Raw genomic sequence first — 27,660 nt, 5'->3', positions numbered from 1 at the left:
TTTTGCAGTTCCACTCTGAACTTCTTTGACTGAATTAAAAAAAAAAACTACTATTAACTGAAAGCAATGCAGAGTTGCAGGAGATGCTCTTTTGTTGGAATCCACAAAAAAGATCCCCATTGAGGACACAAAGCTTCTCACACAGTAGAATAAACTCCATAAGATTTTGTTATTTAAAAGATCTATTTTCCCAGCAAAATGTGGAGAGCAGTCACTCTGCTTCTAAAGACACCAGCTTAGAGGCTTATCACAACTCCAAAAGCACATCACAACATGAACTTGAGTAACCAGTCTTCCAAAAGGCCTTGTCATACATCTTCCCTCACTACTGCTGGAACAGGACACTTACACTTCGGTTCATGTTGAAAAAGGAAGAGGCACTCAATTTGTGAGGAAAAAAAAACCAACAACCAAATCATCACTGTATTCTTCCAGTTCTAGTTACAGGGTGATAGTGATGCACTATAAAAGCTAACAACAGGGAAATTCAGTTCATTTTTAGATCTAGATGATTGCTTGAGACGGGGCAAGTGGATCATTGTACTGATCTTGTAATAAGTTAGAAGTGAGTACTAATATTTTCTTTAAGGATTTTTTAAGTGCTAGGATTGCTATTAACAACTTGTCAGATTATCAAACTAACTGTAGTTTGCACCACCTAGCTTTGTGGTACAACAAGATAGGAAGTTATTCTTACCAGGTACAAATTCAGAACTGAAGAGAATGGCAGATTTACAAACCATTACAACTTTGCTCTATTTTAACAGAATAAGCATACATATTTTTCTTTCGCTGAAATATGGCACAATAATGTTAATTTATTAAAAACCAGAAAGATAATGCTCACAGTGGGGGAACTCTGAGGAAAACAACTATATGTAGTAAATAATAACAGTTTAGCTGAATAATTTTGCTGAAAGGTACTAAAGTCATACAGCACCGAAAGCTGAATGACAACTGTACTGGAAGCAAGAGGTGTACCTCAACTCACAAGGTATTTAAGGTGAAAGTCAAAGCTCTAAGAACAAAGCACTACAACAACAGATCTTTGTTCAGATTCAAAACTAAGTGTGGAAAAGAAGAATTTCAAATCTGATATTATGATTGTGTGGCTTACATCAGGCATAAGCATCTCACTTCTGTGAGATCACGGAGGTCACACATCTCACTCACTAGTTAAACCTAGATTTTCAATGAGCTGAATTAACCTTGCTATTGCAATGAGTTTCATTATTCTCAAAGCTGACCAACAAATATTGATAAATGAACATCTTAAGTATTAATTTAAATATTATCATTAAATTCTTAAGAACTATTATATATGTTCAATTTTAATAACTGTTTCTATCTAATTCCTCAAACTACACTAACTGGATAGTTTAGGCCTGAATAGGCCTGGAAACGCCTTATTCCATAAAGACAGAATTAAAAAATGGCTCCTGATATTGTGAACACAACCATGTAATAAGAGAACTAATGCAATTAGTTTTTAGAACTATGTCTAATTCGCATTTCCATCACAATGCAAGTAAAGTGTTATATGGTCATGAGGTCACAGATTATGAGGAGATACAAGCACAGAATTTGTCTTTTTCAACTACCTGGATTAAAACAAAAATAGTCTGTTTTTCCAATCAGTTGCAACAGAAAGGTAGAAGTTGTTAATGACTGAACAAATAGACCTCTGTTTCATAAGGATAAAATAAAATAACTTACTCAAACAATACGGTGCCCCGCAACAAATGAAGAGTAACAGCTAAATGAAATTAATTAAAAAGCCTCACCTGCTTAAAATAAAGTACCTTTCTCTTTTACAAGTTTTTCCACTCTAGGGCAAGATACTTATCAGTCAGACATTTACTTCAAGAGAACTGGAGAAGCAGTCATAGTCCTACTTCCATTGCTAGAAATGTCAATACAGCCAGTACAGTGTTCTGAAGAAGGATGAGGATATTACCTCAGGTAAGAAACTTAAGATGCAGGACACGATTTCAACAGATGGACAAAGAAAACAGTACTGTGGTTGCTTTTGCTTCAGATACCAAGGTTTTTTATTTCAACTGTTGACAGTTCTATGTTGTTGAACTTTTACTTTGAAACAACATACAAGTGACATATAAAAGAGCACAGTGACTTCAACCATTAGCAGTGAGAAGTTTGTGCTGGGTTTAGCAAAATGGCGTAACAGAAAATATTTTGTGTTTTAAAATTAGTTTTAAAATATTGTACGCACCAATAAAACTCTTATGTTGTGTTTGCAAAGCAATGTTTCATAAAAGATACTACTAGAAACAAACCTTTCTGTTGAGCAGAAAGCAATAGATTAAATATTTAAATTTGCTGTAGCAAGCTTAGTTATGAGTACATGTGCAGATTTTTATGACTTAATTCAAGAGAATAATTACATGCTAAGGCAGAAAATATATCCATGTACTTTTTTTAGTATCATGTCAGCAATTTTTCCCATCTCAGCGGAATTCCTCCCAAGTGGTTTTTCTCATTCCTGGGAATGTCCTAACACCACCAGATGGCACCAGTACCCTGCCTTCAATAAAGCAGTAGCTGTATCTTAATAACTGAGCACAGAAAAAACCAGGATTGCTCTGAAACAGAAAAAAAATACATTAAAACAACACATTCACCATCATTTTCACGATGGAGACTTCCAGATCCTGCTGTGTCCCTGGAAGCCATCCAGACTCACTTGGTCACCCCAACAGTTCCTCCCATCTCCCCCTTAGGAGACACATGCCTGTCCATGCTGGTAAGCTTGGCTGATTTGTCAGTAGCACTCACTCACTTTACTATAATTGCTGGCACTATAAACTACAGATTCAGCCAAGCACATCACTAAACCATGTCCCTTAATGCCACATCCACACATCTTTTAAACACCTTCAGGGTTCCAACACTGCCCGGACCGCCTGGTTTGATGCCTGACCACTATTTCAGCACAGAAATATTTCTGAATATCCAGTCTAACCCTCACCTGGCATAGTTTGAGGTCACTTCCTCTTCTTATATCACTTGCTTCCTGGGAGAAGAGACTGATCCCTGCCTGGGTTCAGCCTCCTCTCAGGTGGAGACTTAAAAGGTGTACCCAAGCCTCCTTTTCTCCAGACTAAATAACCTCAACTCTCTCAGTGGCTCTTCACAGGACTTACACTCCAGACCCTTTCACCAGCTCCTTTTCCCTTCTCCGGACTTGTTCCAGCACTTCAATGTCCTTCCTGTCACAAGGGGCCCAGACCTGAACAAGAACTCGAGGTGTGGACTCACCAATGGTGAGTACAGGGGGGGACAGTCACTGCCCTGGTCCTACTGACCACACCATTGCTGATACAAGCCAGGATGCCATTGGCCTTCTTAGCCACCTGGACACACTCCTGGCTCATGTTCAGTTGCTGTTGACCAGCATCCCCAGCTCCTTTTCTGCTGCAAAGTTTTTCAACCACTTTGCTCCCAACCTGTAGCTCTGCATAGGGTTGTTTTGATCCAAGGCCAGGACATGGCACTGGACCTTGTTCAGTTTCAGATCACTGGCCTCAGCCTACCAATTCATCCTGTCCAGATAACCCTGTAGAGCCTTCCTGCCTTCCAGATCAACACTCCCACCCAATTTGGTGTTATCTGCAGGCTGACTGAAGCAGCACTTAATCCCCTGACACAGGCTGTTGATAAAATCATTAAATAGAACCAGCCCCAGTACTGAGCACTTGGGAACACCGCCTGTGACCAATGACCAGACAGATTTAATTCCATTTCCCACCAGTCTCTAGGCCTGGCCATCCAGAGAGCTTTTTACCCAGCAAACAGTGCACTTGTCCGAGGCCTAAGCAGCCAGTTTCTACAGAATACTGTAGGAAATGAAGCCAAAGCCTCTACTAAAGTTCATATAAACAAGATAAGCCCTTCCCTCATTCACTAAGCGGGTCACCTTGTCACTGAAAGAGATCAGGTCAGTCAATCAAGATTAAAAACTAGGTCAGTACAAGGCCTATATAAAAGTTATGAGAATGCATTTACCTTTCATGAAGTGATTAGGAAGAAAATCACCACGCCTTCCTACTTGAGGCTAACATCCATATCTATTTTGTTTTTATGTATTCCAGTACTTCAGAAGGACAAGGTGGATGGGGATGCTGGGACATTTCACTGTTCCTTAATAAACTAGGAACTTTCTTTAGCAGGGATAACTTCATAAGATGCAGAAAAGTCATGGAATTCTTCCCAGTAACTCATATTACTGCATGCTTGTGTCAGAGATAACTGCTTCCAAGAACAATGCTTACCAAACACATTCACAAACCCTGACAACACAACTAAGCAAAAGAGAAGGTGATAGAAGAAAAACTGGAGGAGTACTTAAAGCTCTAGACTATCACATTTTTCTCCCTGCAACACTCCCTATTTATGTCAAGTCCAGTTTAGAGGAAATCAAAAAAGGGAAAAAACCCAGATAAACAACCAAGGACAAAATCCCCACCTTATTTTGCACACAGCAAGTAAAAATATCCTTGATACAGACATATTAAAATTTCTAATTTATACATGAGCATTACTATTGCCACAAGAATACTGGAGAACTTTTTTACAAACCAAAGCCTATGATCCTAGTTTTAAAGTGACTGTGTGAGTTGGTAACTGAAAAAGATGTTTAGATTTTGTGTTTTTTTTTTTTTATCTCTAGTCTTGCTTTTGGAACTAAACAAATGAGTGAAATGTTTTTTTCTCCCTCCCTGCAACCAGCAGGCAACTCAAACTCTATCTGAACATTTCTGTGGTAAAATTTCCAATACATAGGAAGTATAACTTGATTTTCCATACTGCTACCCAAGAGTCTGATTCATTGATGAGCTTTATGCTAGACAGATTTTTACTCTAGAAGTTCTTACTATTCACTAGCCAATTCCCACTTCGCATTCATGATCAAAAGACAAACAGCTGACAAGTCAACCAAATACAAATAATGGGATTTTAGCCAATTTATTTGTAATTAAGTTTGCCATGTTATTTTAGAGAACTTGGATCATGATTAATGGCAACATCAGCTTCAGATAATACAAGAAGTCATCAAAAAAGAAAGAAGTGGTGTGGTAACACCACAAAAACAAAGAAGTGGCGTGATTACACCACTTTCATGAAAACATCCTTGAAAGTGACCATGTAGTACTTATTTCTTTCACCTATTACACTCAAGAGAACCTGGCTCTTTTTCTGAAAAGACTTGACTAACTGGTTAAAGAGAAACTACTCAAGATATATTCACAATGTTACTAATAGTTGCATTAAGGAGGCTTAAGAAAAGTTCACCCCAAAGCAAAACACACTCACTTTTACACACAGTTCATTAATTTCAATGCAAATTAAAAGACACTACTGATAATAAATGGTATTAAAGGTCTGACACAAATGTCTGAGATAAAATAGAAGCAACAATCAGGACACAGAAGCATTAAATCTATCCATCTACTCTTTATTCACATCACATATTTTCTTTTATGGTACAATGAGAGGCTGATCTATCTGGTACTTCTCCACCAAACACGTATCCAGAGAAAATGAAACAGGCCCTGCAGTAAATTGTCAAAACAGCAAAGATGTTCAAAATTTCTGTCTTACATGTCATTAGTGAAAGGCATAATGAAGAAAAGAAGGATTTTATTTAAGACAGGAGAAATAGCAATGAAGTTGAAGTCTAAGTGACTAAGTGACTCAAAATTTGGTCCCACACCCCTTCACACAAATTTTGGTAACATCTTCTGTCATTTCAATCTGAAGAATGAAATGACGAACATAAAACACCACCCCCTCCCAGCTGTCACAGGAATTAACTTCCTTAGAAAATTTGTAAGACATAAATACTATTAAAATGTTAAACATATTAAAAATAATTTCCCACACACAAAGTGATCACCACAAACAACAAGAGCTATTCAATCTCGGTTTGCCAAATATCTTAAAAATCTCATTCACTAGACATGTGTTTAATACCAGGGTTGAATACAATGGCATTTTAATATAAGGTGTAAGTAAGTAAGTATAAGTAAGTAACCATTATTCCTCTAATAAAATCAACCAAAGACAACAAATACCTATTTGTCAGAAAAAAGGCAACAGTAGAGTATTATTATACATGGTGTTTACTTTAAAAACACATCTACATCTTCACCTACCAATAACATAAGACTCCAAAGAAGAAATACATAATCCCTGCACTATGATTCATATTTTATTTTCAATAAATATTGAGTTTCATTAGACTCATTGTAGATTTGAAGTCATAGATGCCAAGACTTAACAGTATAAAAACTGAGCATGGACAGATGGACAGTACCTTCCATCCAAACATGTGAAAGCACAGGCTTCAAACACTGACAATATTTACTGCAGCCATAATCAGATGGAGAATAATCCAGAATGTATCATGGGCCAACTTAAATAGTTACAGTCTGCCTTAAATGCAATGTTGCAAGCCACTATGTAAAGCATCTTTTGAAATGATGAACACATTAAGGAATAATGACATGAAACGCCACCAAGTATCAGAACACTCTGTGAGTAAAAAAATCTCTGTCTTTCCTATATTCACCTATCACATCCTGATCTGAGAGGGCTATTATGACTGTTACTTACAAGATAAGTAGAAAACTGAAACAGTTTTTTAAATTAAATATACACTGGAAAGAAACTACATGCGCAAACTATCTTAAGAGCTATATTTATGTGGGCTTTAGAAAAATGTTCCCAAATATCTGTAATACTTCTATACTTCAGATAATGTAGAAATGTAATAAGGCACCTTGTCTGTTTACTTAAAGACAGGGGGAGAGTGAAGTTAACTAAATGATCCAGACAAGAGTTTCTGGCTTTATAGTTTCTCTAAGACAGTGCCTTTGATACAGCAAGGTCACAGCAAACACAGGAAAATAAAAATAAAAGTGTTTTTTTCTTCTCTGTATGCCAGCTGCAGAAAAACAAATGCAAACGTTGTTATACTCTCAACTCTGACTTGCAGCACAACCATTATTTAACCCCTCCCATAAAGACCACCTGTAACTTCTCCAAATCTTTATTACAGAAGCCCACTACAGAGTTTTGCTGCAGGACTACATAATGAGGAAAGAAAATGAAACTGCATTCAGAATGTACAAATGGGAATTCAACAGAGCAGAGAAACAAGCACCCTGCCTCTCTACAGGAAGCTGGAGACAGATTTTGGCATTAGCTGCCTTCAGCTCTAAAGGCAAAAGCAAACACAGTGCAAAGCAATTAAAGATTAAGGTTTTCCTTGTGTCAAGCAATGATGATTAAAAATTGTCTTATATTAAGATGCATAAAGCACCAATACTAAATCAGAGCTGGCATTTTGAAAGGTTCTGTTTAGGAAGAAGAGCAGTGAGAGTGAAAAATAAGAGAGAATGGCAGATTTCTGAAGTAAGGAACATGTACATACATACACACTAAATGCAACATCCTGGCCTACTTACTTGATTGCTTCCCACCTACCATCACTACTGTCAGCGCCAGTGCATTATTCCCCATATCCTTCCTCCTCCACTTTTTCCACTGCCTCAACATTTCTTAGAGTCAGACAAGGGAAAAATATGTATTCCATCCACCCAAGACACTGGAAGTGCTATTATAGAAGAGATTGCATCCCCATAATCCATCAATAGGAAGCTTTTCAAGTGGCAACAGATGGCAGGCATTCTTATCAGAAATAAAACATGATAATGAACACGAAGTAATACATTATAAGAGAATTTTGTATAGGTACTTCCAGTTTTTTTTCAGTATCAGTATTCACTTAAAAAGTTACAATAAGTACAGTTGCAGTACTTTTACTTGAGCTTGTAAGTCACAATACAGATTTCACCGTAAAGTGATATCTTATCTTAAAATCAATATTCAAAATTTATTGAAACCAATCCAAAGACTGCTGCTGTTACAAAAGAAAAAGGATTTAAAAAAAAAGGGGAGGGGGGGCTTACTACTGGAGAAAACATTCATCCTAGAGAAGGAAACATTAATTATAAAGACCATGTATTCCTACAGCTAGTCAAAAATGTAAAAAACACAAGATAAATCCAATTCTCAGAGTACTTTCAGATTGGCTAATATTTTTTCCTATTATTTTACTGAAGTGTATTAGGATACTAGGGTTTGGAGTATTGTTTGTTTATATAGTGGTTCACTATTTTGTCTCCAAGAAGTCATCTCAAAAACAGCGTGCCGCAGTCAGTATTCCTAAATTGTATTGGTCTTATGTATTAATATAATCATAAAGCTAAACTGTAAGCCTCAATAAAGGGGATAAAAAGGTGATTATATTCTTCAAGGTTTTCTTGAATGGCATTTAAAATGGCAGTAAGCATACTACCAGAAAAATACAGGGATATTTATGATTGTGAATTCCTATAATTTAAACATGCTTTTTCCTCATCAACATTTCCTTCATCAGGCAGGATGAAGGCAACTGGCTAGCCAGCCAAATTTCAGAAGCAAGATACTGAACTGCATTAGTAAGAGACCCTAATTACTGGGATCAGATTTACAAGCTTTTGATCTAGTACTGAATTTCTGTATTTCGGGAGGAAAAGTGTCTGGGCAGAAGATCTGCAATGAGCAGCAGTGTATCTGGAGACCCAAACTGAGAGCATATGAGGTGGCTCCACTGCATCAGCACAAAAATTTTTAAGTTTTGTTGTACCTGCAGTGCCAGCTGCTAAGGGAAATGTGATTCTTTCATTTTCAGCTCCAGCCTTCTGATTCATTCACTCCTTTTAACCTCTGAGACAAGTAATGCAGTGGGCAGAGCAGGAGTCAGCAGCACAAAACCAGAGAGAAAGTAAGGGCAAGACAAAAAGGTTTTGAAAACAACAAAATACCTTTAAAACTTGGTGTCTTGTACTTGTTTTGGTTGTGCTTGTACTCAGTATCACAGAAATTAGGGATGCATACTTAACTATAGTGTCAGACTATAAAGAGTCATAGAATAAAGAATTATTCTTCACAACTTTTGTACTCATCTGTTAATAGGGAGGGCATGGTTTTTAAAACTCATTTGACTGTCACAGGCCAACACTTTGTGTTTCAGCCCAGTCACTACCCTGCCCTCAACAGAAACCATTTTGACAGAGTTGCTTTCACTAACAGCAAGTAACATATCTAAGGCAAGTAATGTATTTATACATCTATATGAAATCATGTTTTGGTAATGTAAGCCATTTCCATTTCATTCTGTTAAGATTTAGGCAGCTGCAACATAAACAGGAAAATGAGGAAACACTGCATCAGTTTCATTTGGTAATAGTAAACCTAAGAGAATCTTCAACATTTGTAATATAATCCAACTAGAACTAGTGATTTAATAGTCTCAAAGTTCTAAAATACCACAGTTATTCTTTGCTTTTATTTTGGTAGATTTTTTTAAAAATCAAATGGACTTATCACTGTATTTGTGGTTTATTGTACAATACCTGTATGTACACAAAGTCCTATACAGACTAGTAAGGTATACATTTAAATAAAATTGTGTTGATTAAACCTTTACTTAGAAAAGCTTTTATAAATTACATCGTCCATAAAATTCCTTGCAAGAATTCTGTGGCACTTTACATTAGAAAACATGTTTTCTTAATTGACATCTAGCTTGTCTTGATTAGCTGACTTTAGATTTTTCACCACTGTACAGTCAAAGCACCTCCTAAGAGAGTCACATTAAGACAGTATCTTCCAGACAGGTAATGCTGTTTCAAAGCTTAGAGATGCTTTGGGAAAGACTCAAATCTATGGACGGTCTTCTGAGGACTGCTAAATTCACTTATTAACAGGAAGGTTAATGGAGAACTTGAGAATGCTCAAGCAAAGAGGATACACTGCATGGTGAAAACTGATTTTTTTTGGCAGCAAAACACCACTGCCTTGGCTCCTCAGTCTGTGAAACCACTTCCTTCAAAACTCTTAATTTAGGTGCTTTCCAGACCCTTCTTTCAATTAAAACATGCTTAATTGTTTAGACCATGAGATGCTCACGACAAGGTCTTGACACAGTCCTAAGAACAAAGTAACAAATACAAGGACAGAGAAAAATATTTGTGCAACAACAGATAAAATTCTCTGCAAGATAGCTTGAATAAAAACATCTGTCTGGCAAGATTTTATCGAACTAAACATTTTCCAACTTCTGACAAAGAAACACAGATTTAATTACATTCAAATTACTCTTTACATTCTGCTATTTCCTTTTTTGTGCTGAGGTCATTTCCAATCAACATCCATTTACAAGCATGGATAAAACTGGGAAGCAGAATTAGAGTGCCAAAGTTCCCAATGTTTTAAAATATTATAAAAGCAAAGCATTACTGCAGAAGTGATTTTCTGTAATGAACACCATTATGACCTTCTCTAAATAAAATCTGGCACATTATCAGAAATCAAAACCATTGCTAAAGGCCTCCTGGCTTTTGAAGAAAAGACTACTCGAGTGCTATCCCAGATCAAGTCTTGACAAAATGTTATGGAGACATTTGTCATACACTGGAAGAACATATTCCAGCATATTACATGCTGAGAATATAGAGATGTAAACTACAAGTCATTAAAAAAGCACTTTGTTTCACACAGACCAAAAGATCCTTGACTTCCAGTAATTAAAACTGAGATCAAAAACAATCCTGAATATCATGAAGAAAAAAATCTTCAGTGAGACTTTACTACCTGATTTCACATCACTTTTTGAATGTTTAATATCCATGCACTTCAGAGAAGTAATTTAAGGTCTTAACCACAGCTGAAACAGACTGTTACATTCATTATTAAGACCTCTGCAGAACAGATGGACAACTCAAAATAACAAATTACTTTCAGCTGCCATTTGAATCTGATGGTGTACATTTGAACTGATTGCTCTGACTCCATCCAGACAAGAAAACCAGGGCTTGAAAGGTTTTCCCCCTTAGAAGCAAGAAGCCTCATGGATCTGTGCCATCAGCTCCTCAAAATCTTTAAGGTTGGGTGGTCTTTGCCTTCCTCTACTTACACATGTATGTTTTAACTTCCACTGTTGAAAAATCCTAATTATACAATAAAAATGTCTAGTTATATAAGAAATTAAATGTATAACCCCAGAAATCAACCACTTATTAACAAAGACAAGAAAAACATATATCCCTAATAAGTAACTGTATGATAAACTGAGCACTAGGATTTTTTTATCTTTCATCACAGATCTCTATCAGAAACAACAATTTTCTCTATCAATTATTTCTGAAATAGAGAGGAAGAATCTTCATGTACTTGTCCTAAGACAACTCCTCTAGCTATCTATTAAAAGGTCCTTAAAAATTCTGGTTTTCAGTCACCTGACTCCACTTATTGGTCCAGGTACACTGGCAGACCAATAAGAGATGTTAAAACAGAAATACGTAGTGACAGGCCAGAAGCTACCAGCTGGTAAGAAGCAGGAGGGTACTACAATTCAACTGAAGACACATTTTACCAACAATCACTTTTTCACATTCCCATGTAGATTAAGCCCAGATAGTAGCACTTGATGGTTAAATAATCCAAAGATTTGAAAGGCCGTGAGAAACTACATATCCTTTGGTTTAAAAAATTAAGTGACTAAGGCTTTCAACTTCATTGGTCTGCCGAATAATTGCATCTGTGCTGCTACAACAATAACAAAAAAACATTGCTAGAATTGCTCCATAACCTGCAAGTGGTTAGCAGGTATTCTGGAGTCTTTGTGGATTCAAATGTACAGACAGTAAATTACATAAAATTAGCTATCGATCTACCATATAATTCAAATAATAAAGAAGCCTTGCAAAATTGTTCTTTTGTTCCTGAAAGCCTGGGAGGACTCTAAGATGCACTCTGTTCATATGCTTCCCCCATTATTCTGACATTCTGCTCTTTCTGATATAAACTGCAGCAATGATACAACAAACTTAGTCTCCTTTGAACTCTTGCTGCAGCAGCTTTCTTACTCCAGACACAATCCTCGTATCTGGCAATGAGAAACAAACAAATTGTTTACATTATTTACTTTATATTAAATACTACAGCAGGAATTTAACCAATAGAGCACAAAAGCTATTTTTCTTTCCATCCACAGCTGTTCAGTCCTCCATTTTTTTTAGCATTTAATTCCCTCAATTCTTCACCAGAAGTCTTAAAACTCTGGTTTTTGAAAACATTTTCCATCTTTTTTTCCTCTCTTAAATGTAATTGTTAAAATGCTTAGTGTATTAAGTGGGGGAAGAAAGAGGAACACAGAAAACATCTGGCATGATGGTATTTGTCTTCTCAAGTGACAGTTAAAAGTGATGGGGCCCTGTTCCTGGAGATGGCTGAACAACTGCCCATGGGTAGTAGTGAATTTGTTTTCTTGTTTCCTCTGCTTCTGCATACAGCTTTTGCTTTCGCTGTTAAACTGTCATTACCTAAATTCATGAGTTTTTTTAGAGTACACCCTTAAACCATCACAAAGGCTTCAAGATAAGGACAGATTCTATTGGGATGTATTAGACTGAATAGCTGTTAGTACTGTTCAGCTGATAAACAGCAGCCTCCCGTGCTTGCCTGGGGGCTTGCTTTCCTGATATGTATTAAGAGCCCAGTGCTTGCTAGAGCTTGCTTTTTGCTTTCACTGCTTTCTGTACTGCTGCACTGCTTCTCACCTTCCTGAGTTATGCCTTGGAACACCTTGGTAACACCACATTGATGTACCGCGACTGGCAGATGGCCAGCATAGTGCCACTGTGCTGAAAGGCTCAACTTTGGTCTGAAGATGAGCTAAAGAGACTGGGATGTGTTCTCCATGGTGGAGGAGTGATCCACGCAGCCCATACAGAATCCCCTGCTAGAGCAGGCAGATGACTTAACAAGGCTGTGACCTTGTAAGAAACCCATGCTGAAGCAGGTTTGTTGGCAGGACCTGCGTCTCCACAGGGGGCCCTCACTGGATCAGTTTATGGACAACTGCAACCCATGGCAAGGACACACGCTGGACAATGTTACCCATTAGTGGGGCCCCACACTGGAGTAGGGGAAGCAGAGAGTCCCTTGCAGCCTGGGCTGAAGACCATGGTAAGGCAGGCTGTGTCCCTGCTGCCCCAGGAAGGCCTACGATGGATCCTTACAGTGGATCCTTAACAGGAAACCCCTTGCAGCAAGGCTGGGGACAAGAAGAGGATTTCACTGCAATATTACACCTATAAACCCAAAAGGATCAGGCATGAAGATTATAATGGATGTATCATTAAATTGTTACAATCCATTATCTGAATTGCATGTTGCAGAAGCAAATATAACAAGAACTACTCAAACCAATGGAGGAGAAGCCTTCCAGAAGTCCAAGCACAGCAGTGACACAATCTGAGTTGGCTTTGGTCCCCAGTAATTGGACTAAATTAATTGCATGCAACACACCTCCTCTCCTGTCCTCAGTGACTACCACAACAGATGGAGCCCAAAGTCATGGACTACACAAAATCAAAGGATATATTACGGACATTTTGCAGGGGTGGTCCACAGACTATGGGAATGACATCTGGGTGTTTTATCAAAGAGAGGGTAAGGGAATGGTGGTTAATGAGCTTGTACGGAATAGTGTGGGACCTGAGCATGATGTAAACAACATGGAATAAGGGGTGGAATCTGCTGGTTTTGAATAGGGCAGAGCTAATTCTCTTTAGAGTGGCTAGTATGGGGCCATGTCTTGGATATGTGCTGAACAGTGCTGATAATACAGGCATCTACTTGGCTGCTGGCTGGAGTTAAACCACAAGAGGTTTTTATGAGTTATTTACAAAGACTGGAAGATTTGTCCTTGTTAAATATATGCCAGAATACACTATTAAAAGCTTCCCATTTTTAACAAGGAGACCTACAAATAATTTCAATGATACATTAATCCATTAACAGTTGGGATAAAGCCACACTTGTCAGTCACTGCAAGCAAAATAATATACCAGGAAAAAATCATCACTTATTATTGAGATTGCATGTGTCATGAAGAAGCATCCACTCCTCCTATTCTAGCAGACCCCTCTTCAGTGTCAACCCCACAGGCCTCATACTGCACGTATGTTTTTCATGGTTAAGTCTTTTTCAGGTACCACTCACAGCATGTGATGAACTTCCCTTGAAAGACAGCAGATAGCCAGCAGTGAAGGTCCAATGCCATTTCCATCAGCCTGAAACTGAGCAGCAGAACTGTCCAAAAAATGTGAGACACTATTCCTCAGCTGCACAAAAACCCCTTAGGCCCATCTGTCCTCCGCAGAATCAAGGGCAATGAATGAACGAAGTGCTTACCTGTCACCCCTACAAAGGCAGGGAGAAAACAGTAACCTGGGCAAATCAAACTTAGCAGAACTCTCCTTTTCTCCCTTTGTACCAATGCATACTGAAGTCAAGTAATAGCCCTCAAGATAAACAGACTAAAAGGAAGGCTGCTAAAACAGAGTGACAAAAACATGTAGGCTTACAGCAGAAGAGGGAGTATCTAAGAGGAATTAGGAAAGAAATGGGCACATTGACAGGTAATAAAAAGGAAAGTGAAAAACAACAGTTTCAACAAAGGAGGACTAAGACAGGGCATAAAAACCTCTAGACTCGGATATCCAATAAGCACGAAACCACCCTTCCAATACAGTAAAACTCTAGCTTTTAAGATTGGAGCTTATTTCGAACATACCACTTTTACCATATTAAATCAAAATAGGAACATAAAGAACAGCTCTAAACTACTAACCCAGCTGTCCTAAGAGCGTTTTTTTAACCTTTATTTACAATTTTTCAGCAATTAGGTGCTGTATCCATTCAGACAGCACATAGTATCTTCTACCAAAACACAAAAGACATTCATAACTAGATTTCATCAGCCATGTCTCTCACATTTCATGTATTCTGAATTTTTCTTACTATGTTTGTACTCAGGATTGATCCCATTATGTGAAGGAAAGATTCTGCTCATGCTTGCGGCAGGTTTAATGAAATAATTAGAGAGACATGAGCCAGGCATCTCTGAAATTTCTTTACACTGCTATGTGTGCTCATGTAAAACAACTACTACACTTCCAAGTCGGAATGATTTCAGCAATAAGAATTACTTCACTTCCCATTTCAAAATGTTCTCAGCAGGACAACAACATTTGAAAACTTACACTTGTAGAAAGAATGATACCTTTAAAGCACTCACATTCTATTTTCATTTCTTCTTTCATTTCAGCATTAGATCTGGTGTTTTGCATGCATGTAGGAACAAAGGGAAGAAGTAAAATGTCTAGCATTATGAAAACATGCATTATCTTCCACAATGAAATGATACTTTACAGAAAAAAATATCTACAGTTATCAAAACTTTTTCTGTTTTGCTGGGTATTGGTTTGAGGTTTTTTGATGGTTTTGTTTCAGTTTGTTGAGTGGTTTGTGGATTTTGGGTTTGTTTTTATATTTCACTGTAGACGCTGTAGAAAGAAAATACTTCCAAAGTTTTACTGTAACAATTTTTTTCATTGCATAACTGAATAATGTATCACATTTCAAGAAAACCTGATAGTAAACATAGAATATCAATCATTCTAAACATTGCATCAAGTCATTAACAGATACTTTGTCAAACTCTGACCAAAAAGCAGAGTGACACCATTACACCATCACTATTTTGTCCGTCAGTGTCAATGAAGAACATTGCCCACAGTGAACCATAACACCATTAGAGACTTCAGCACTTACATCTGAATTCTTTGCAGTGACCTAACCACTGCCATGATGTGACATTTGCTGGTTTATTTAAAATTGAGAAAATTTGCTTGGCAGTATGTAGGAGCAGAAAGGTCTAAATTACTAAGGCAACAAAATCTCACCCAAGGCTCGTTTCACTTGTGCAAGAGCCTAGACACATTCACTTCTGCAATTTTAGAAACTGCTGATTGGAACTGCCCACTCCCCTTGCTGGAGATGACCACCTGAAAGCAAAACCTTCTTATTGATCGGGTGCTTATTTTAACAGATACTACCAGAAATTAATGATGAAGGCAACTTTATGGCAATACAGGCTTCATATAGCAGAAGAGCAAGGAGAAACTTCAGGGAAAAAGGCAGGTGAAAGAAGAGGTACATCCACCAACCTCCCTGACATTAACTCTCAAGTGCTGTTTTAACAGCATACATTATTAAGATCTGCCAAAATGACAGTCTGTACTTCCTTCCCCTAGTTCATTAAGAGTTGTAGTTTAATCAGGAAAGAGTAGCCAAGGAAACACTTGCTAAATTGCCAAATACCAGCTGGTTAACTGAATCCCAGAGAAGGTAAGCAGTTAGTTACCAGTTTCTCTTAAAAGCACCTCAGCACCTGCTGCAACACTAACAAAAGATCCACGTAATCCAGGTAGTACAAGTTTCCCTTTCCAGTCCTGCCTTTTGTCATTTGTCCAGACAGAAGGCTGCCTCTCTGGAGTCAGAAATATAGAAAATAATACTTGAGCAGTGCAAAAGTTAGGTTGTTCTTCCTTATCCAGTCCTGGTAATGGTACTCTACAGTTTCTGGAATAGTTTAGTTTTAATCCAAAAAAGAGTTGAAGACATGTTCTGCATTTAGATCTTTGCACAAAACTCTCAGAATCCCTTATAACAAAACACTGATGTCAACTTTTATAGGTAATGGGAAATTGTTAGTGAAAATAAAGATGTCCAAAAAGAAACCGAATAACCAGTTACCTCTTGCCAATTTCAAGTAAAAAAGACAGCACTAACGGACAGGTGAAATGAAGTAAAAACACCTATGTGGAAAACTAGTATGAAAGCAGACAAATAATGACTAAAATAATTACTAAAATGGAAATGTTTTTTTGCTGTGAAGAGTCATGACAGCATTTCAGATGGTCATAATGATTTTCTGATATACTGAAAATTTTTATAAGCCACAGTTTAATATCAGAAAGCAGCAAAATACAAAGAAAGCACTGGCAAGTCATAGATGAGCTACAGCTTTTTATAATTATCTTTTGCTTAGTCTGTATAAAAAAGGTATCCATCATTAGAAACATCACTGAACTTACAGAATGCCAATTACCATCCAAACAGATAGTCATTACCACCCAAAACTTTTCAGCTGCCCATTGATACAAACTGTTGAAAAACTATAGAAATAAACTATTCTCTGAAAAGGCTCAGCGTAAACAGACCCTGACAGTCCATGCAAGGAATAAGTAAATAAATAAACATCATCTCTGCTACTTATCTTAATAATTGCATTCTAGATATACTTTTGAACTACCCTCAGGAATTTCTTAAAGCCAAATCTCTTTCATACACCCCTAAATTTCAAATGCTAGATGAATGTATGACATGCAGTAAAAAGAAAATAAAATCTTCCACTGCAAGTTATTAACTACTGCAGCCTACTAGTAGTATCTGTAGGCTTGAATTTAGTCCTCTGCAATTCATGAAGACCTGCTTTTGGTGACTGAACTATGCCATAAGAGACAACCAAAATAACTTACTAATTTTATTAAAAATGTAATAGTTTCTTAATAGATGACACCCACATTGACACTTGTCTCCCTCCATTCTTCAGAACACAACATTCATCACAACAAGCATGCACCAATAAAAGTTTGGCTGACAAGCTCAGAAAGGACCGTGTCTCCAGCGATCTTCACAAAGCAAATGCTGGGCATCTCCAAGACTTTCTTTTCTCAGGATTTACCATGTATAGGTCTCTTCATACTAGAAAGATGTAATTTCAGAGGAAAAATTTTTGAAAATCATTCCTTTGGTTTTGGATTAAAGTCGGGAGAAGAGAGCTGAATTTGGAGGTTTTTTTCCATTTGACTGCTAAAATTGTCAAACTCTGCAGATGGCGATAATGGATGAGTAAGTTGAAAAACAGGTTACTTATGGGAAACCATACATGGCTAAGGAATCAGGGGGAGAAGCAAAAGCAGCTCATTTTTCCCTTCTCTTCACTCTTACAGTGAATATATCTATGGTATCATCAGGCCTAATAATGGAAGCTACAGAAGAGGACTCAAGAAACTTTTTGCATTTACTTATACCCTGGATTTCCCATACTAAAGATTAAGGGAAAAAAAAAAAACCCTTAAGACACTTTCCAAACATCTCCAGAAATTCAATTCATTGGCAACTGATGCTTGTGACTGGAGAACAAATGCTCTGACAGAGCATGGGCTTTGGAAATGTACATCAAGTTCCACTATGAAAGTAATTTGACCCATTTGGTGGAGTGATGGAGAGTGGAACTGAAGAATGGGGACAGGATGTACTTTCTCTTCCCTAAGGGAAACAGCAAAAGAAGACCATAATCGATTTACATATTTGATCACAGAATAGCTTATATAAATAAGTACTCCTACAATTATTTTCAACCCATAGCATTGATAAATTCAGTAAATTAGGAAAAAGGCCAGGGTAAAATACATCTTTGTCCAAAAAAAAAGAAAGAACAAAATCAATGGGAAACAAAACAAAATATTATCCTCCCTGTATCTGCAAAACTTTGTCCAAATTCAAGTCATTTTGAGTGATAAAATCATAACCACACAACTCAAGAGCTATTGTTGTCTGGATAAAATAACTTTACATAATTTGAATAACTGCTACAGATTAGAGAAAACATATTTAGATAAACAATTTCCAATGGCACTATCTATGGTTATCCCTAAAATGTTACATTAAAAGTTACTGCAACTGAAACAAGTACTTTTTACACCTATGTATTTCTTAGACAGTAAAATGAAACCTTGAAGTGCCAAGATTCACTTAATACCACATAGATCAGTTCTGGTGACTTTTTAAAAAACTTGAAAGAATCTCACAAGCAAGAAAGTGAAGAGAAGAAAACTGCTCCACCTGGAGTGGTGTGGTGCCATTTACAATACTAGGCTACTTTTCCTATGGCCAATGGTCAAAAAATGTCAAATGAAGTATTTTACCAATATAAATACAAGTCTTCTGAAATTGTTGCAGAATAGCTTGATCTTGGGAGGGATTTCTACTTCATTCTAGCCAATCTAGACAGAGAAGTACAAGACTAGAAACAGAAAATTAATAAACTGATATGAAAATAAATTACTTTGATACTACCAAGTCTAACACTACTATTAACAAGAATACATGATATGAAAAAGCAGTAATTTCAGTCACAGAAAAGGCCTATGTGGATTTTTCAAAGGAAAATAGAAAAATACTGTCCATCTGCAATTTATCTGAGAACAAGCATAAATCAGAGAACTTTATTTTACCAATATTCAAACTAAATATCTGTGAAGTAATCATCATCTTATGGCACCTCAAGAAAAAAGCATGATCTTAAAGCATAAATTGATTTAAGATGGAAGTCTACTTCACAATTAGTTTAAGGCAAGTGCTACAGGAAAACATAGTTTAATTACTTACTTCATTCAACAAATTACATAGATCCATGCAAATGTTACTAAAAAAGGTAAACATTTTTCTCTAAGGCCACAGATTTCACACAAGAATGTAATTTTTACTACACTTTCCGCACCATGGAACTTTTCCACAAGTGTAGTCTTTTGCACGTGGTAAGAACAATGTGCACATACGGGTAAGACATTTTAAGCGAGCATTTAACAAGTTATGCTTGCTTTTTCCTAAAAAAGGTTTGGTAAAGCTTCAAAAACAGACAGCAAACAGCCCCTGTACTTAGGGGCTCCCCTGAGTACAGACAGAAGCAACCAGGCAAACACTGTACACTGGTGTGGGGTTCAGAGCTCAGAGAAAAGGACTAAGATGGAAAGAAAATCTTTCCAAGCATTAGGAAGATGGGTTTGAATACAGCGTGTTAGCACTTTCTTGAAGCAATGAAATACTATTAGAAGTATCTTTAACAGATATAGATTTAACAGAAGTTGCATTCTAAACTGTAAATACTTGGATGTAGGAACAGGGGCATATATACACTTTTAGCAGCATGCACGATTAGGTACTTACAAAGCACATAAAAAATTTCCTTACCTCTTCCTATTTTGAATCCTGATATCAATATCTGAGTCCTTGTGTCCAGAAATTAATTTATATATTAGGGGGAAAAAAGTAAATAAAAGAAAATCCAGTTATTATCACAACAAAAAGGTAGGAAATACAATCACTTGAAATGCTGGAGTTAGGATCCCAGACCACCTTGATGTTAGTGCCAAGACAAAGCTTAAGCTTCTAAATGTCTCCATGTTCCAACAAATTTTGGGAAAAGTCACTGATGGAACAAAAGATGGTACTTTGTATGGATAAGTTGTTGAAAAAACAAACAAAACAAAACAAAAAAAAAATCCTGTTCCTGAGATCTCTTCTACTGATTGCCATTGCACAGTAAAACAAATAATTTTTTATTGTAAAAACATTTGTCTAGTCAGTTAAAATAAATTTGGCAATGTCCTTTAATTAAGTAATCAACTGATCCATGGCCTTTATTATGCCAGTGTCTATACTCAATAGTCCAAATACAACAGTAAGTGTCACATACAATTATTCATAAATAAAAAATTTCTAACTTAGCCAGCTGTACTGTATCTTTCAGCTTCTTCTTTCAAGCGACAAACCAGAAAACATTATAAAGCATAACACATTCCCTGAAAATTCATCAAACACTGCACTGACACATCTGCATGAAAAAATGACATTCATGATTACAAAAACTGTAATGTTTACATGCATATTGTAAAAGAATAACAAAGATGACCTGTACTGGTATAATATAATCATAATTCAAACAAAAATTGCATTATATATAATAATTGTGATGTTACTGGATAATAATCAACTAGAGAAGGCATTGTATGCTGTCTCGTTATGTAGAGTTCAAAAAAGTTCTTAAGGGAAAAGTCTTGACAAAACAGTGATTTGCAAGTTGGCAAATAACAAACTCATTCCATGAACCTAAAAAATTAACTTTTCCTCTCCTAATTACTGCACAGCATTTTCTCATTGACACCAAACATACACAGAATGCTTTCTGTCTTAAATCAAAATTAACGTAATGCTATTCATAAATCAACAGTTTCCAGCAATAAGGACAGTCTCAGTATCAAACAAGGAGGATCCTTACTGCTGACAGAACACAAACCTTTTTAATGTAGACAAAGTTCTAAGTTACTGTCAGTTAAAAATTCAGAATACAAAATAGTTATCTCTTAAGATCATCTGATATAGACATCTGCAGGGAGAGTAAGTCTTCTCCATACCACTTTGCAAAGATGAAAAATAGTGTCAGAGCTAGTTTAAGTTCTTCTATTAGCAACAAAACTAAAAAAAACCCCGATTATCACTCTTTCATATTTCTTCCTTACAATCCCTGCACTATCATAATGCTACCATACATAGCTTGATTTACTCCAGCTTGATTTACTTTCTCACCCCCACCTCCTCAACAATTTCCCCACTGGCTCCATCAACTTATAATTGTGATTTGAAAGAGGCAGTCATAACTGTGAGAACACTCATTTTCTGGCACAAAGAACAAGTAACTTGAGCCCACCAGAGTTTGTCATTCCCCCTACTTTTAATGATCTGTACCACCCCCTATTTTTGGAAAGTATATGTTGTGTTTGTCAAAGGAATAAAGAGACCCTAGAGTTCCTACATATAGTGTGAAGTTCCAAGTCTAAAGTATTGTTTCTGATTGAAGAGATAAAAGGCAGGCGTGGAAAGAAAATAATGTCATTGAAGAACTCACTGCTGGTTTATTTGTTCCTACAATGCTGGCTCTTAAGTATGATTGGAAAACTTCAGGTCTCTACAAATTTCAGTCAAACTACAGTAGCACATAAGGTTTTCAGTCCAATTAGTTCTCACCACACTGAGCATTTCAATTTAATATTCTGTTGATTTAAGTACAGATGCACTTATTCAGTAAAATTGACTTGAGAAAAGCTAATTTTCAGTCAGACAATGAGGCAGCACCACCAGCAATGACTGAGATAAGTGTGAGGGTGAGCACTGGATCAAGATGTTCAGGGGGGTTCCCAAGGTCAGGGACTCCTGAGCAAGAGCTCAGAGCTGCGTCCAGACCTGGAAGCCTTGGTGAGGCAATCAAGCTGGCAGATAACCAGACAGAGGGCCGCCCGGGGGAGAAGGACTTGGGCTGCTCGTGGTGGCCAGCAGGGCCAGGGAGCAGATTCTGCTGCTCTGCTCTGGTGAGACCGCACATGGGTCTAACCCTAACCCTGCATCCAGCTCTGGGCTCGCAGCACAGGACGGAAATGGACCTGCTGCAGCGAGTCCAGAGAAGGCCATCGAGACGATCACAGGGTTAGAGCAGCAAGGAAAGGCTGAGCAAACTGGGGTTTCTCAGCCTGGAAAAGAGAAAGCTTTAGGGTGACCTAACAGCAGCCTTCCAGTACTTGAAGGGAGTCTACAAGAAAAGACAAGGACTTTTTACAAGAGCATTTACTGACAGGACAAGGTGGAATGGCTTCAAAGTGAAAGACAGGAGGTTTAGACTGCAAGGAAACTCTTTGCTGTAAGGGTGGTGAGGCACTGAAAAGAGGTTGCCCAGAGAAGCTGTGAATGCTCCATCCCTAGAAGTGTTCAAGGCCAATTTGGATGCTGCCCGGAGTACTGGGTCTAGTGGGAGGTGTCCCTGTCCACAGTAGAGAAGCTGGAACAAAATTACGTTTAAGGTCCCTTCCAACCCAAACAGGCTATGACAGTATGAATTTCAATAAAAGCAGCAAGTTTTCTCTAGGCTCCTCAGAGCAATTATAGAACAAACCACTATTTATAGTGTTTCTTCAGTTAGCAATGAAAATGTGTTACATATCACAATAGGTAAGATTGCTTTTAACACAGAATAACCTGATTCTTTTTTCTCTTGTACTGCTTGCAAGACTTTCACATACCACCTAAACTAGCAGTCTAATACAGCAAGCTTGTATTTTAAGAAGGGTGGTGTAAGTGACGCAAAACTACTTCCAGACAGAGCTTCCAAATAAGTCTTGTGTAAGCTAGAAGACATGGGCACCTTCTGCCTGGCTTCTAACCTACTGCTGTCAAACTGCCCTGAGAAGGTTTTCCTCCCCATTTCCTTTAAATATAACAGCAAACCTAACCCAGCAAATCAGAGTTTAAAAATCACTGAACATCTTTAGTAGCACTGACAAAAAGAGACCAGGGTTCAGATTAATAGCCTCTCAGGAATGCTGACAGTCTTAAATCAACTGCATCTCTAAATGCTACTATCAAAACAAATTCCCACTTAGTAACTACTGACTTACTACATACATGTACCAAACAACAACAGCTCCAAAGCAAGAAGTAGAGAAAATATTTATTGTATAAAATACAAGATGTCCTTGTACTTTCTTGTAAGCCAGTATTGTAATTTAGAACAGTAGTTGTAGAGTGAAAGGCTATCAACATGCATGCTTTTCAAAACATCATGTCCACAGCCACTTTGCAGCTCAGAGCTTAGTAGCTCCACTTAAGAGTTTCAATGGAAATGCTTCAACTTCTTCTCACGGTGTCACCCAAAGAGTTCAGGAATTTTATCCAGAATTATCTCAGTCCTGGGAGTTCATTACATGATAAAAGTTAAAAAGGCCACACTACCTGTATTGAATGGCCATATGGGAAAAAAAGAAATGAAAGCTATTAAAGTAAGCGTAGAATGGCTCTCGACAAGAAAACTTACCTGTACCTCAAATATAAAGCTTTGAGATGACCTCCTCTAAATCATGTAAGTGGACAGGAGATGTAAGACCAGGACAGCTGCAGCAACTAAAAGCTGTACTTTACAACCTCTTACTAGCAGAAATCTTTCATACCATGGCAATTAATTTCTGCCATTCTTGGCATTACTATTAGGCTAGGATAATTACAAACTCTTAGTCTACTTTATTGTAACATTTACAAGTGTTCAGTCTTGATTTCCAACAGTGACAGCAGAGTAACAAGATCAAATCAGCCACATGAGCCCACAGAAAGAAATCTAATAAATTTTCCTTCAGAACTGGTTTATGAAATGTTATATTTCCAAGCTTTCTGTAGAAAGTCGTATGACCCTCTTCTAATGCATCCTATGTGCTTCCACCACATATCTTGGGTTCTGCACAGCTTCTGTATTCCCTTAAACATATTATAAGCTGTCTACAAGTACAGCTTCAAAAGAAATAGTAATGCTACTGAAAGTGTACAAAGTTTCTGTTTCTATTCCCCTTGTCGCAAAAGAATTTAATGAATTTCAGAGCACCTTTATGAGACACATGATGAGTACCACAGTTGAGATTCTAATCTGATCTGCTACTAAAAGAATGAATAGAAAACTTGACAAGTATCCTACCCCAAAATAACTAATAATAATCTTTTAACAGCACAGTACCTAGAACTAAAATGACTCCTAACAACACAGCTACCACATGCTTAATTGTTCATTCTGTATAAACAAAAACAATCTATAATGGAGGACAAATACATGGGATGCTCCTTAAATATAAAGGCTCATCTCAACTTTTTCTTTTTAAATTCAAAGCTTTTCATCCATGGACTTAATTCTTCTGTGATACTCTGGAAGAAAATACACAGTATTACTTTGAAAAACACCAAAGAAAATATTTTCAGAACATTCCAGAGGATGTAGGGGTAATAAACCAGAATTTCTTGAACTGGTTTTTCAGAGGCATGCATTTTATACAGAAAGCAGGAAGAGCCTAAACTGATCTGACAGAAAGCCTGCACAGTTTTGTAAGCAAAAAAAAAAGAAAGAAAGAAAAAAAGGAGAAATTGCAAATATGTGAAGCAGCAAAAGAACATCCAAGCACTTGATAACCCTCAATAATCAAACCTCTTTGAACCTTATAAACTTTGGGACATGCAAAACTTTCCACACAGGACACTGAAGTAACACCCAACACTCTGAGGATAGAAGTGACCAACTTAAAAGGCCAAATGTGACACCACAAGTTACTAGAACTCAGTGGTTTAGAAAACTTTCCAAATTTCTTAATACTGAACACATACACATGTATATACGTGTGCGTGTGCGCACACATGAGTATTTGTTTCTAGACTATAAAACAGACTACATACTATAGACTGCAAAACAAGCCCCTGTACTTTACCTACGAGTACCAATTCATTTCCTATTTCTCACAACTTCATATCATAGATACACAACACTGGAGCCACATACCTGAACGGCTGAAGTCGCACACCCAAGGGACGTGTCCCCTCTATCTCCACCTTACTGAAAACGCCATCTTCACCCCTCCACTCAGAGACCCCTTCTCCCCAAGCCGTAGAATTCTGTTCCCTGCCCAGGCCCCTCCACAGAACCGCAACTCCTCCCGCGGGCAGGAACGGGTGGGGCGGGGGGTGTGCGGGTTGCCTTTCCCCCAGCACCGAGAGCCTCGTTCCCCCGCGATGGGCACACGCGGCAGGACAGGGACAGTCGCTCCCCTGGCCCACGGAGACTCCCTGACAGTTTCGGGAGAGGAACCCCACAAAACGCCCCACCCCGCCTGCGACCACCCCACGCCCGCCCCGAAAGTTCCAGCGCGGCCCCCCCAGCCCCAGCCCGCTCCTCCGCAGCCCCCTAAGCCGTCGGGGCGGAGAAGACGCTCGGCCCGCACCCCCTCCTCACCCCGCAGCCCACACCGCAAATACCCCGCAGGCGGGCGGGGGGGCGCCGGGCCCGCCCCGCCCCCGAGCCCCTCGGCTGCCCCTCAGCCCCTCGGCGGGGCAAGGCCGGGACCCCCACGCCCGCCCCGGCCCCGCACTGACCTGACCGGGGGGGGGCGCGGCCGCCGCTCGGGGCTACAGCGGGGGCTCCCCCCGCCGCCGCCGACCCTCCGCTCCCCGGCCCGTCCTTCTCCGAGCGCCACCGCAGGGCAGAGAGCACAGGAGTCGGAAACGCGAGGCGGAGGGAAGCACCGGCCCCTCTTCCCTTTCCCAAGAAAATTTTAAAAAGAAAAGCGGGGGATTTAAAGGGCTCGGCCCGGAGTTTAAAACAAAGAGGCGGAAATAGCCGAGTGCGGCCCGAGCAGAGCCGAGCGGGGGCGCCGCGCTTGCGGCGCATGCGCGCGGGGCGCTCACCCGGGCACGGCGCCGGCCGCCCCCTCCTTCCCTCCCCCGGGCAGCGGGGCCGGCGAAAGGGGGTCCGGAGCCCCCGACAGGCCTGGGCCCGAGCCATGTCCCGGTCGCAGAACCGCACAGTACGCTGGGTTGGAAAGGAGCCATCAGGATCATCGAGTCCAACTCTCTCATCCTTGCAGAGGACACCCCTGAGAATCACAGAATCACACCATGTGCCTGAGAGCATTGTCCAAAGGCTTCTTGAGCTCTGTCAGGGTTGGTGCTGTGACCACTTCCCTGGGGGACCTGTTCCAATGCCCAACCACCCTCTGGGTGAAGAACCTTTTCCTGATACCTAGCCTAAAGCACTGCTGACGAAACTTCAGTCCTTTCCCTCCGGTCCTGTCACTGGTCACCACAGAGGCGAAATCAGTGCCTGCCCATGTGTCTCCCCTGGTGAGGATGTTGGAAACTCCAGTGCCCCCTCAGTCTCCTCCAGGCTGAACAGACCAACTGACCTCAGCCACTGCTGGAATGGCTTCCCCTCAAAGCTGTCTTCACTGCCCTCCTTTGGATATTAATGGCTTGATACTTTTCTTACATTGAGGTGCTGGAACTGAACATAACACTCAAGGTGAGGCCACACCAGCAGAGAGTAGGGGTAGCAGTAGAGGCTGTGTGCCCAGCCTTGAAAAATCCATGCAACTTGTGAGCAGCAGGTGACATCAGCAAAGGTGGTTGGCTTGTAGGCAGGATGCAACCTGTGCGTTGCTCCAAGCCACCTCTTCTCACTGAAAGGTTTTCCTCAAAAGCGCACAGGTGTCTTTCCAACTGATCAGAGTGGAAACTTCAGTAGGAGCTCGGTGAAAGGAGAAATTTTAATAAGAGTGCTGGTCACAAGACACACTGTATCAAAGCGTAGGTGGCTCAAAACACTCCTGACTGATAAAATGACAAGATCCTGTCTTCCTGAAGGTGTGAATTCATAGGTCAAAGAGCATGCACAAAGCTTGGGAAGCCCATGCCAAGTTCAAGTTTGTACCAAACAGCTGAACGTTTAACTTGCAAAGGCAAGTACTTAAAAATTCACCTGTCCAAAGACTAAAGACACCAAACCAATCTTCACCTTCTCAAATATGCACATATTTTGAATGTGATCCTTTAAAATACCTGCATATTTCCCTCTTTCCTTTCTTCCTTTCCAACAAAGAATGAGCCATGAGACAATCTTCCACCTTGTCTAAAAATGCCATTGGAAATGGGCTATCTGATATGGCACAAGCCCTCCATGTTCTACAAACTACTGAGCTTTTATTGTGCGCCAAGACAGGGGCTGTGCTTGGCTCTGGAAGCTATGTTTTCCAGATGCTAAGTCTGAGTTAATGGAAAATATGTCAGCATTTTAGATTTGCTTTGTTTCAGTTCAGGGGTTATGTAGTTACATGAGTGCATCTTGTCTATCTGAAATATAAATTCTGTTTCCAGTTTAACCACAAATTACTTTGTTGTGTGTTGTAGAAAATAATGGGGCTTCCTACCTGACCCCTGGAACTGGGGTTCAAGTATCCAGAAGAAAAAGTAACAAACTATAAGTAT

General features: G+C 39.0%; 1 protein-coding gene across 8 annotated transcripts in view; it reads right to left on the bottom strand.

Annotated features, from left to right (window-relative positions):
* The window catches only part of PCGF3 (polycomb group ring finger 3), a 56,835-nt gene extending 30,764 nt beyond the window's left edge, over window positions 1-26,071 (bottom strand). For 3 of the 8 annotated variants that reach the window (XM_074532225.1, XM_074532226.1, XM_014266500.3), the window contains exons 1-2: window positions 25,774-26,071; window positions 20,017-20,054 (exon numbers count right to left, since the gene is read on the bottom strand). The gene's annotated coding sequence lies outside the window, so the exon portion shown is untranslated. Of the gene's footprint in view, window positions 1-20,016; window positions 20,055-25,183; window positions 25,497-25,773 lie in introns of those variants that run through there. The other 5 variants (XM_074532228.1, XM_074532227.1, XM_014266502.3 and 2 more) reach the window with 3 other exon arrangements.
* Window positions 26,072-27,660: the final 1,589 nt, after the last annotated feature.

The sequence above is a fragment of the Zonotrichia albicollis genome, chromosome Z, assembly GCF_047830755.1.
Source record: "Zonotrichia albicollis isolate bZonAlb1 chromosome Z, bZonAlb1.hap1, whole genome shotgun sequence".
NCBI classification, from domain to species: domain Eukaryota; kingdom Metazoa; phylum Chordata; class Aves; order Passeriformes; family Passerellidae; genus Zonotrichia; species Zonotrichia albicollis.
The sequence above is the reverse complement of the archived record's forward strand: the minus strand, read 5'-3'. Positions and strand labels throughout refer to the sequence as shown.